The following is an 11,764-nucleotide window of genomic DNA, read 5'->3' as shown; positions in this document are numbered from 1 at the left end:
TTTGGAGTATGGAAGGCTGTTAGTTCTCTGTCTTCAGGAGCCATGCAGATTTGATTATACCTAGAAAAGCCATCCATGAATGATAGTGCCTCGTGGCCAGTGGTCGCGTCCACCATGATTTTGATGATTGGCAAGGGAAAGTCTTCCTTCGGGCAAGCATCGTTGAGGTCTCGGAAGTCTACGCAAACACATATTTGTCCAGATTTCTTAAGGATAATGACAATGTTGGAGATCCATCTAAGGTATTGCACCTCCAGAATGAAGCCTGCTTCGATTAGCTTGTTAATCTCGACCTCAATTTGTAGGATGAGCTCAGATCGATAGTGTCTTTGAGTTTGCTTTATCAGTTACGTTTCGGGTTTGATTGCAAGACGATGCACGACAATGGTAGGGTTAAGGCCAAGCATTTCTTTGTAGGTCCAAGCGAAGACGTCTTTGTACTCTATTAGTAGTTGGTAGTACTCCTCGATTTCATCTGCATTTAGTAATGCACTTACGAAGACAGGCTTTGTCTCCTCGTGTGTGGTTTGTGGTCTTGGCTTCCTTGTCTTTTTGTAGGTAACCAGTGTCCATCATTCTTCATCATTGGTAAGTGCATTTTGGTCACTTGCCCCTAACGATGGTTGTGTAGAAGATGTCGTGTGGCTTAAGTATTGACGGGAGTGGTCATGGGTTATTTGGAGGGGCACAATATCAAATGATCCAAACACGATTGTAGTAGTGTGCATTGCGGCCATGTCTTCTAGGTTGAGTTTGATTCACCTTTGTTGTGCCAACTTCATGATGAACTCCTTAAGGAGGAAGCACTTGCCGACGGGATGACTTACGATACGATGGTACTTACAGTACCTAGGATTGTTAACACGATTCATCTCTTCAGGGCGCTTACATTTAGGTAACTCAATCACCTTCTTTTCTAGCAAGTCGTCTAACATTGCAGCCACGTCTAAGTCAGGAAAAAGGTACGTCTTTTGCTCCAGCTCCCTCAAGGTGCTTTTGTACCTATCTTGGGTTCGAGAAGGCTCACATCTTTTTATCTCCTTCGCTTTGTTCTTGGAGGAGATCTTGACGGGAGCAGAAAAGGTCTTGATGGAGGTAGTATCGATGGCAAAAGCTTCTTTGGCGTGCTACTTCCTAGTTTTATCTACCTTCGGGGCGAACACTTTATCCTTCTTGAAGTCGGTGATCGGCTCCTTCTTCCCATGATTGGCAATACTCAGCTCTACATCATGGGATCAAGTTGCCAATTCTTTAAATGTTCATGGTTTTATGCCTTGGAGGATGTAATGTAACCCCCATTGCATGCCTTGAGCACACATCTCAATGGCGGAGGTTTCAGAAAGTCGATCTTTGCAATCCAGACTCAGTAAACACCACCTATTGATGTAGTTAACGATAGGTTCATCTTTCAATTGTTTCATACTCGTCAGCTCCAGCATGCTTAAGGTGTGGCGAGTGCTATAGAAGCGGTTGAGGAATTCCCTTTCAAATTGGTCCCAACTGTTAATAGACTCAGGCTTGAGGTCGGTGTACCAGTCAAATGCATTACCTTTTAGTGGGCGCACGAACTGCTTGACGAGGTAGTCTTCATCCATCCTAGCATTGTTACAGGTTTCAATGAAATGGACAATATGTTGTTTAGGATTGCCCTTTCCATCGAATTGCATGAATTTGGATGGCTGATAACCCCTTGGCATCCTTAAGGCATCAATCCTTTTAGAGTTTGACTTTGAGTACGGTATGGAATCATGCAAGCTGTTCTACGCCTCCAGATGGTTGATGAGTGTATCATTGTCAGCCTTGTGATTCCTTGGCTCATTTGTGCCAGTTGGTATTTGATTGAAGTCGCACCAGTAGTCATGACTTACATGGTTACGGGATACGAGCTATTGCTTAAGTGATCACGAGCTCGTGTTTCGTGCTCCTTTGGGAGAGTTGATGTAGGGGTAGAGGCATGGCAGAGAGAGCTCTTGCCTTGCTTCGAGTTGTGACTCCCAAAATGCCACCACTTGTGGTAAGGATGTTCTTATTCTCCGCGTTGTTTGCGGGAACAACTTGATCCTTTCTTGATGCCATGTGTGTTTCTTGTGTATTTGGAGACAGAGATGAGAGGCAAAGATATCCCACCTGGTGTGCCAAATTTATAAACACGAAAATTCTGTAACGAATGAAACGAGAACACGTGTACAAAGTAGATTTGTATTAATGAATTTGTAGGGTTACAATCTCTATTTACAATTTTTCTCTAATTCAGTCCTCAAATTTGATGTAGATGGTTGATTGTTGATCTAACGATTTCGATGGCTTGATCTCGAACAAATGATTAAACGATTGCTTCAAATTTTGAGCTTAAAACAATGTGTTGATTTCTTCACCTCAGGTTTAGGGTTGCGGCAAAGGTAGAGTTGATGTAGGATTTTGTTGATTTAAAGGTCTTGGCGACTTGATCTTGAATCGAACATTGCTACAAGTTTTAAGCTTGCAACAAAGTATTGAAGGAATCGGCATAAGTGCTTGTTGATTCTTCATGGGAGTGCTTCAGCTTCGGTCAAATGAAAGCTTTGGCTTTGATTATGCATTCTTCGAAGAGAGCTTTGGCAATGTATTAGTCTTCAAAGATTTGGCAGAGGTTCTCCTTTTGTGAGAATTTCGCCCTTGAATGTAGAAATTGTCCACCCTTTGTTTGTCCTGGGACCTTGTATTTATAGACTTCCAAAATCATGCATTTGGGTGGATTTGGCTTTGATTTGTGCCTTTCTTTACAAGCCTTGCATGACAAACATAGCTCATTATGTGTTAATTTAGGCGGCGAGAATCTTCTTTGCGTGATGACTTTTGTTTCGTTGGCGATAACTGTTTAATGTAATAGTGTTATTTTGAAGGTTGTTGGTGTTATTGAGCTCGCTACTTCTATATGCGCCATTAAGATCTCAGATATTATTAGCACACAAAAATGGTTTATTCCTTTAATTTTTGCTTATAAGTTTCTAGAGTTGGCTAAGGAGATTTTATAGGTGTCTCTGCCTATTGTAAAGGAAAATGATTTGTTAATTTGAAAAACTTTTCTTCTGGGGCTTTAGTTTTTCTGATGGCTATGAAACTGTTTAACGTCGATTTCATGTTCAAAGTTGGGCTTCCACTGTTTGGCGTCCTTTCATCCCACCCCGCTACTCTATTTTGGTTTGGAGGATTCTTTTCAATAAACTTCCAACGAAGGATTAATTACAACGAGGGGGTGTTCTTTTGGTACCAATACATCGGTGTGATCTCTTACTTTTCTTATGGTTCTTTTTCTCCTCCTCGGCAACTTGGAACCCATTGTAAAAATTGTCTTTACATTTTGTAGCACATGGTTTTCCTTGCTTTCATATTTTTTGGAAAAGGAATGCGATTGGTGATAAATTAGTAAAGTTAGGGTTACTCTCATCTTCCCTTGTATAGCATGTGGTTCCACCCTTGGAGACTCTCCTTTTGCTGCACACGAACTTTTTGAGCATCCCAGCCTACAAGTTTGTTTGCCCTCCTTGGTGAATATCTTTTTGCCTGTTTTCTCTCTCTTCCTTCTTTTTTTTTTTTTGGTGTTTTGCAACTTGTATTGCTAGTTATTACCTTTTAGATTTCGTTTTAGAGGGGTTAGGGGGACAGATTGTATTGCTAGTTATTACCTTTTAGATTTTGTTTTAGAGGGGTTAGGTGCCATGTCCATAAGGGTAATGTTTATGTCCCTCTTTCTTTTCATGTTTTTTTAGAGGTAAGGTTTATGTTCCCCATGATTAGGTACAACTTCTTTTTTTCATAGCAGTAAAAATTCCCTTGCATCGCCAAGGTTTCTTTAAAAAAAAAAAAAAAATTAAAATCTATCATGATCACCTCATATACAGCTGGATAAATGCCAACGTGACAATCCTATCATTTACAAATAGCCAATGAAATCAGACACACGTACTTATGTTAACATCCCCCTTCAAATGTAGCTAGGGTAACCTAAGATTGGAACTTTGTTTGACAAAAACAACGCTATGAAGTCTTTTGTTAAGAACACCTACAATTTGGGGTATATGAAGTATGCGGATATTACACCACTGAATAACCTTTTTCACTCTATCCCTGATAAAATGGTAATCATAATCCAAGTGTTTAATCCTGGAATCAAACACAGTTTGATGCTGATAGCAAGAACTGAATTAGTAGAGTTCATAGATAATATCATTTATTAAAACAAAGATTAGTGGAGTTGGAATGAACTGATGAAGATCCTTAAGTAACATTCTAATCCAAGCTAAATCAACTGCAGAATGTCCAAGGGCCTTATACTCTACTTCTATATAACTCCTGGACACATATGGTTGCTTCTTAGATTGTCATGAGATAGAATTATTGCTTAGATAGACAACAAAATAAGAAATTGATCTTCTTGTATTCAAATCGGTGCCCAATTTGCATATAAAAATGCAAACACTACCCAAAAAAAAAAAAAAAAAAAAAAAACTTTCCAAACGAAACAAATTTGTCGAGCCAATTACATTTTTATTGCCTCTAATTTTTCCCGATGAAATATTCGTCAAACAATGAATTTAAAGAAAAAGAAAAGATACAATACATGCTCAACGAATGTATTTACCATTCAAAGTGTTTAGATATTTGTAAAAATTCAAAATTAAAACAATATTTGGGGGTCAATCCCTAAACCTTTTAGGATTTAGGGTTAAAAGTTACAATAAATACAATATTAAAGACATTTATTTAATTATATTAAAATAAAATATTCTTACAATTGTATGTAAAAAAATGTTAAACTAACTACGACTACTGAGGTGGTTGGTGGGATGGCGGCTGAAGGTCGCTCGGAAGATCAGGAAGGCGAATGCCAGAGGCTGACATTGGTTGGGCTATCCCAGCAATGTAGCACAAAAGGCCCTTCTCTCGCTGGTAAACGACTACTTCCTTAGCTTCTTTTTACTAGTGTGCTTCTTTTTCTCGCTAGTACATGATCTCTAGCTCAATCTCCAACTATTGTAGTCTTGAAGATGTCCCACTTGTAGTATGACATCTGGATGAAGAAGAGCCCCCGAGGTCCTTTACCCTACCCACCCCTAGACCGTAGAGTTCTTTGCCTTTCCGTCGCCTAACCCCGTCCATTAACAACTTTAAAGAGACGTTAGGATCAGGTGTTAGTTCGTCAATTGGCACATTCGATTGCTTTTAGTAGAGGTTAGTGAGTGTTAGAACCAAATTCGCGTACCTTCGTGAGCGGTGGTTGAGCGCAAATCTGAGCAACCTGCAAAATAGTTAAACAACCGTGAAAAAGCCAAGGACCCATGGGAGGGGTTGTACCGACCAAAGGTTCTCCGACACTCAACGTAGTGAATGATTTTAGACTGAAGCAGTAGGCAAGAGAATTCAAGTGTTTAGATTGCATTACCATAGATGAACCCTAGATGTGTATATTTAAACCGTGGAAGGGAGACCTTTTTAGGATAGAATCGTTGTTCAAAGCCGGAAGAATCCTAGAGGATATATAAAAGTAGATATTGCATGCTTTTAGGACTTGTGACTACTTGCGGCACAACCAATCCCTTGGTTGTAAGAACTCAAAGACTTATAGGATCTGATTGTATTCATATTCGGATCAGATCACATGTCTTGCAAAACAATCATGGTCATCCAGCAGAGTCACTACGACTCTGTCTAGTGCCTCAGAATAGAGATATGGTGGCACCCCTACTCCATCTAATACATCTCTGTTTGGAGCTAGTGAGTACATGACCAAACTTCTTAGGTAACTGTATTCGGATTAGTTTTACTCCTGGCTTGGAAAATCATGGTCCCACAACGAAGTACTTATCATTTTTTTGCAAAATAAAAGCCTACAACAAAAAAAAATAAAAATAAAAATAAAAAAATAAAAAACCCAATTAAGATTATCGATCATAATTTCAAAATTTGTAACCTTAATGAATTTTGAAATTAAAACTTTGAACGGAATACTTACGTAAATGACCGCACAACCACTCTCACTTGTCAATCCTCTCCTTAAATTTCGAGGGTGGATCTTTATGAGCTTCAGCAGGAGATGCATAAGCCTTATAGTACATATGTAGCTCATACTTTCACTCTCCGCTCAATCCACACCCATTTTATGTACTCTTTTGTATTTAGGTACTCTATATTAATGGATAAGTTGGTCTGAAATAGGAAAAAAAAAAAAAAAAACCAAGTGTAATAGTTAAAAAAAAAAATCCATAATAAGTAACAGTTAAACTATCATAAATTAAAAATTCACCGAAATCTTTCTCATCATATCGTCATGCACTGAGGGAGAGCTTCTTCCATGAGGGGTCGAGCATGGGGCACTTGGTCCGGATGGTGGCACCCACGTCATGAGTCAACAAGTTGTTGACCTTTTTGCTCGCTTGCCGATGAAGTGGGCTGTCATCGACCACGATCCTGTTTTGTAATAAGCAGGTGATCTAGTTGGAGGCTAAGCCTATACAAATCCCTCGCACTTTGGTCTTCTTCCCGAGTGGGAGTTCTCTGTCTCCCTACTATCGCATGGATGCTAAATCGGCCTCTGCGACGTCAATATGGTGGGATAGGAATACCATAGGCTCATGTTGTCTACAGTTGTGAACATTCTTGATGGATTGAGGCACCCACGATGCATCAGATGTACTGAGGCCGACTGCTAACTCCGCAATGGCCATTGGGTATTTGTAGTCGGGTCAGTCTAACCCGAAGTGAAGGCAGAGTGGCGGCCATTGGTGATCAATTGTGATGGCATCTATGAAAAAGAAACACAATAATTTGTACAGTGTTCACATATTTCCAACAAATGTCTCAAATTTTACAAATTTCCTACAATTTTCACAAATTTCCTATAATTTCACATTTGTACAATTTTTTACAAATTTCCCTATTTTCAAAAAATTTCTCAAATTTCTACAATTTTCAAATTTCCCTATTTTCCTATAATTTTCTACAAATTTTACAAATTTTACAAATTTTCCAATTTTTGTATAATTTTTACAAATATCCCTATTTCCTGCAAATATCATATAAATTTCACAAATCCTAAAACTCTACCATTAGTCCTACAAGTTTCACAAGTTCCTACATTATTTATTTATTTATTTTTTTACAAATTTCACATAAATTTCTCAAGTTTCTACAATTTTTTACAAATTTCCCTACACAAATTTCCATGTTTTCCTGCACTTCACAAATTTCATATAAATTTCACAAATCATAAAATCCTACTTTTAATCCTACAATCCTAAAATTTCACAAATCCTAATTTCACAATCTTAATTTCACCTAATTTCGCAAATCCTATAAATTATCTTACAAATATTAAAATTAGAAACAAAAGGGAGAGACAGGACTTAAAGTTTTCAGAGAAAGGACTGAAGTACAGAGAAGAAAAGGTTTGTCGCGCTGGAGGAAGGACGGGCTGGAGGTGGATGCTGGCAGAGAGAGAGAGGGAAGAGAGAGAATTCAATGCCACGCGAAGAGGAAGAAGAGGAAGACTCTCAGTGTTATAACATAACATGTGTCTGTGTCCATAACCTTAAAATTTGGTCCGGCAAACTAGGATAGCTAGTCGGGCAAAGGTCAATTAAACATGTCAACTAAATTTAATTTTTTGACGAAAAACTTAGTGGGAAATAAAGTTTGGCTGATGAATTTTATAGTATTTCGTCAAGCAACCCTTTTAACCTTGTGGAAAATTTGAATTTTTGGGAAAAAGCGAGATGAATTTTTTACGTCAACTTTCTGAATTAGATCCTTAGCATATTTAACTTAAATCATAAATATATCTTCATTCTCCTTGTACTAAACTTCAATTTTCACATATCCTTAAGTTCAAATGCCTCATTGAGATTTTGAATAACTAGCTGCACTTTGGAAGAATTGAAACATGTCAACTATCATCAACATATAGTAATAGCACTACCATATCATCACCATCATGTTTGTCAAATAGACTAGAATCTAATTGAGAAGCTTGAAATCCAAGAGAGGGCAAATGACTAGTAAACTAGGAATTCCAATCCTTTAGTACTTATTTAAGTCTATAAGAGTGATTTGACCAACTTACACTCGTGATTTGGATGTTGAACAGTGATATGGCCCTGAGGTTGCCTCATATAAACCTTTTCCTATAATTCACCATGTAAGAAGCATATGTGAAGATTCTAGAGAGACAGAGGACATCGGCATCAACATCGTCCCTCAACTCACATACTACCACATGCACAACTACATGTGTATGAATTTATTACAAATTGCTCAATGGTATTAAAACTAAAATCATTCGGATTTCTTTTGATTAACTATATTTTCCGAGAAGCTAACATGACCACATATGGTTTTGGTAATTTGGCACGTCTCTATGGCCAATTTTGTATTTGGATTGATAACTTTCATCACATGTTGTTCCTACTTCCAGGTTACATTTTGACAAGTTCGGACATATCTATAGAGAAAATCCTCTTTGAAAGTATATTTTTTTTCCTTTTTCAAAAAAGAAAAAGGCAAAAAAAAAAAAAAAGAAGGAGGAACTTTAAGGAAAAGCTTCTGATATTATTCACTTTAACGAAAAATTACATTTTTACACTAAAAAGTCAATCATGGTACTATTCACTTTACCCTTTATTTTGTCCTTATCGTTAAAACTCAAAGTTTTTAAACAATTTTCATTAGTTTTCCTTATAAAATAAAAAAAAAAAAGTAAATAAACTGAGCGAACAAAGAACATGAGGAAAAAAAAAAGGTGTGGAATGTTACAAGTGAGGATGCACGTCGGTCGCCATAGTAATAGCCAACAACATCATTACATAGGTGCAAATAAAGTAAGAGGTGTAAGTATGGTTGTCATTGCAGTATTTTATTTATTTTTAAAATTTATTATTGAGAGAGGAAAAGTTCGAAATTATTATAATAATTTAAATGAGAGGAGAGTTTCAAACTCGAAACAAATTGGTTGAAATCCAAAACCCTATGCTTGCAGTATATTTTGGATATTAAAGATGAACAAAGCTTGATTGCTAATTAAAACAAAGTAGAAGCTTATGCTCTTACTCAATAACAACTTGACAAGTGTCCAAATTATTTGTTCAAACTTTAATTTTTTAAACACTTGTCAAGTTGTTATTGAGTGAGAACAAAAGCTCTGCCTTTTTTAGAAACAGCCAACATTTGTCCATTAAAGATTGTACAAGTTTTTCTAAGGGGAGGGATCGGTGAAGTTTGGTAATATCATAATGGCACTTAATATATTTAAGTTTGGTAATCCCAGTCGTCAAAGTCAACAGCTTGGAGCAATCGTAATCTAACCGCGGTGACGAGATCCCCACTAGGAAGACCAGACCTGTCTGTTGAAACATGTGTGTGCACAGTACATTGCATGCACATATGGCCAACAAAACTGCAGAATTATTGGAACACAAAAAGACTTGCAGTTAAAATCACTACTGTATATATCCGTACGTCCAACTTCATCGTCATACGTATACGTGCATGAAGTAGAGGAAGCATTCTGTAGTACAGTAGTAGTAGTAATTGTCTCTTCTCTTTTAAGATATAGAAAGTTTTAACGAAAAGTTTACAAGACTGTTTACTTGAACGAAAAATCATATTTTTACATTAAAAAGTTAATCCTGATACTATTCACTTTAATCTTTATTTTGTCCTTATCATTAAAACTCAAACTTTTCAAATCATTTTCATTAATTTTTCTTAAGATATATCAATATACGTACGCAGGCGTAGTTTTATAAATTATTTATCAATGATAACTGTAAGTATCTGCCGACTAATAACTAGTGCACCTCTGCAATTGGACTGCATTGATTTTGTGCGGTGATCAGTGAGTGTGGGGGGTTGCGATTAGATACCTGTTGTTGTCATTTTACACACACATATACATACACTGATACAAAACCCGATCAAACGGAGGATGTGAGGACAAAAAACAAAAGACTGGGAAGGTGACTTGACAGGTTGATCGCGATCAAGAAAACATACGAGGGTCCACTGGCACCGTTTGATTTATCCGTCCATCCATTCATTTATTGGGATGTATACTGAATTAATTAAACAGTCAAGTATTTATTTGACCATCTGACCAGAGCCAGACCCTGACCTTGTGTGGACTTTCTGACAAACTAATGTTGGTGTACCTGCGAGCAACCAAACTAAGTAGGCCGGGGATCGACACCGATCTTCTAGCTTTTTTTGGAACCCTAGTAAGTGTTAAGAAAGTACTGGAGGGAGCGATCGATGGCATCTTTCTGTTGTTTGTTTTGTCTTTCTCACTGTTCATTGATGCCTTTTGTTCGTTTTTTTTATTTTTTATTTTTATTTGTTTTTACGTTTTTCATAATTTCCAAAATAATATATGCAGGCAAGATACCCGTGAGTTTCATAAACAGCCGTTCACGTTTATGTTAGGATATTTTTTGATATTTTATGGATTAGGGTTTTCCTACTATAATGAAATGTGATATCTTTTCCATTTTCTAGTAGGTTTGGGCTTGCTTCTCTGTTTTTCTTTTAATTTTTAATATTTTAACTTTTGGAATTTGGTCTTAAAAAATATGAATAAATACCTTTTTGTAACTTTGTAGTAATAAATTATTAACCAAAATGTAATTTTTTTTGTTATACATCCGTGTGATGAACAAATTTTACACAAACGTAGAATAACTCTTTGGTACCTTTAAAATCAATAAAGAAAAGAAAAGACCTTGTCACACCTATGTGGTGTGAACCAAAGACCCTTCGATCTATATTTTAACTTAACTAAGAAGCTATAGGTTTCGTGGTTAAGAAACATTATCCCCCCTTAGCCAACAACAATTGACTATAGCAGATGTAATGAGGGACACCAATTAAGAATCCCGTTTAGGGATGAAACATCAGCCATAATATATTGGATCTTGTTGCAGTCCTATTGGATTAGGAATGTGATTGTGTAAATCCTAGTGTATCTAGGAGTATCTTGTATATTCCCTTTAGTAGTTTAATTCCAATTAGAGATGTAATCCTATTAGGGTAAGGATTCTACCTATCATACTACTATAAATTAAGGCATAAGGGGGTTATATAACACATACCTCAGAATTACATATCTCTCTTCTCTTTCAGTTGCCCTGACCCCTCTCCATCTCTGTCCTTCATACAGTTCAGTCAAATAGGCCTACAACACGTTATTAACACACTCTTGCCAGAAGCTAAGGAATTGAAGGATCGTAGGAGGATGCTTTCTTCTACAAAATTCAAAGGTTTTCAATTGTTTTCTGCCAATTATGTTCTTCTAAATAAATTAAGATATTTGAAAAAATCTTAAAGCATGAAAACATTCCCCATGATGCATGAATCCCCTATATTTATATTTTCCTTCCAATTATATATATTGTATATATGTTCATATATTTTGTCAATATATATACTTGTTCATGCATTACGCATTTATGCTATGTGGAATTTGTGAGTCAAAGCATCGAAATTAATTTAGAAGCAATTAGGGTTTTTAACCCTAGAATTCGAAGAAAAAAATAGAAGAAAAAACCTGGGATTATTTTTTTTGCGACACCGTTGCCGCACCACTGTGGCACTATAGCTGAACCGTTGCGCTAGCTTGAAGCCCAACCGCGTGGGGGATAATGTTGTTTTGACACATTGGACCATGCGCGCAGCCTTTCTAGGCTTGCTGCCTTTCGAACCCAACTAAGCTTCAGCCTAGGTTGACTACCACACGGGC

This window comes from Pyrus communis, chromosome 15 (assembly GCF_041283825.1).
Source record: "Pyrus communis isolate YQ-2024b chromosome 15, ASM4128382v1, whole genome shotgun sequence".
In the NCBI taxonomy this organism is placed as follows: Eukaryota; Viridiplantae; Streptophyta; class Magnoliopsida; order Rosales; family Rosaceae; genus Pyrus; species Pyrus communis.
The sequence above is the reverse complement of the archived record's forward strand: the minus strand, read 5'-3'. Positions refer to the sequence as shown.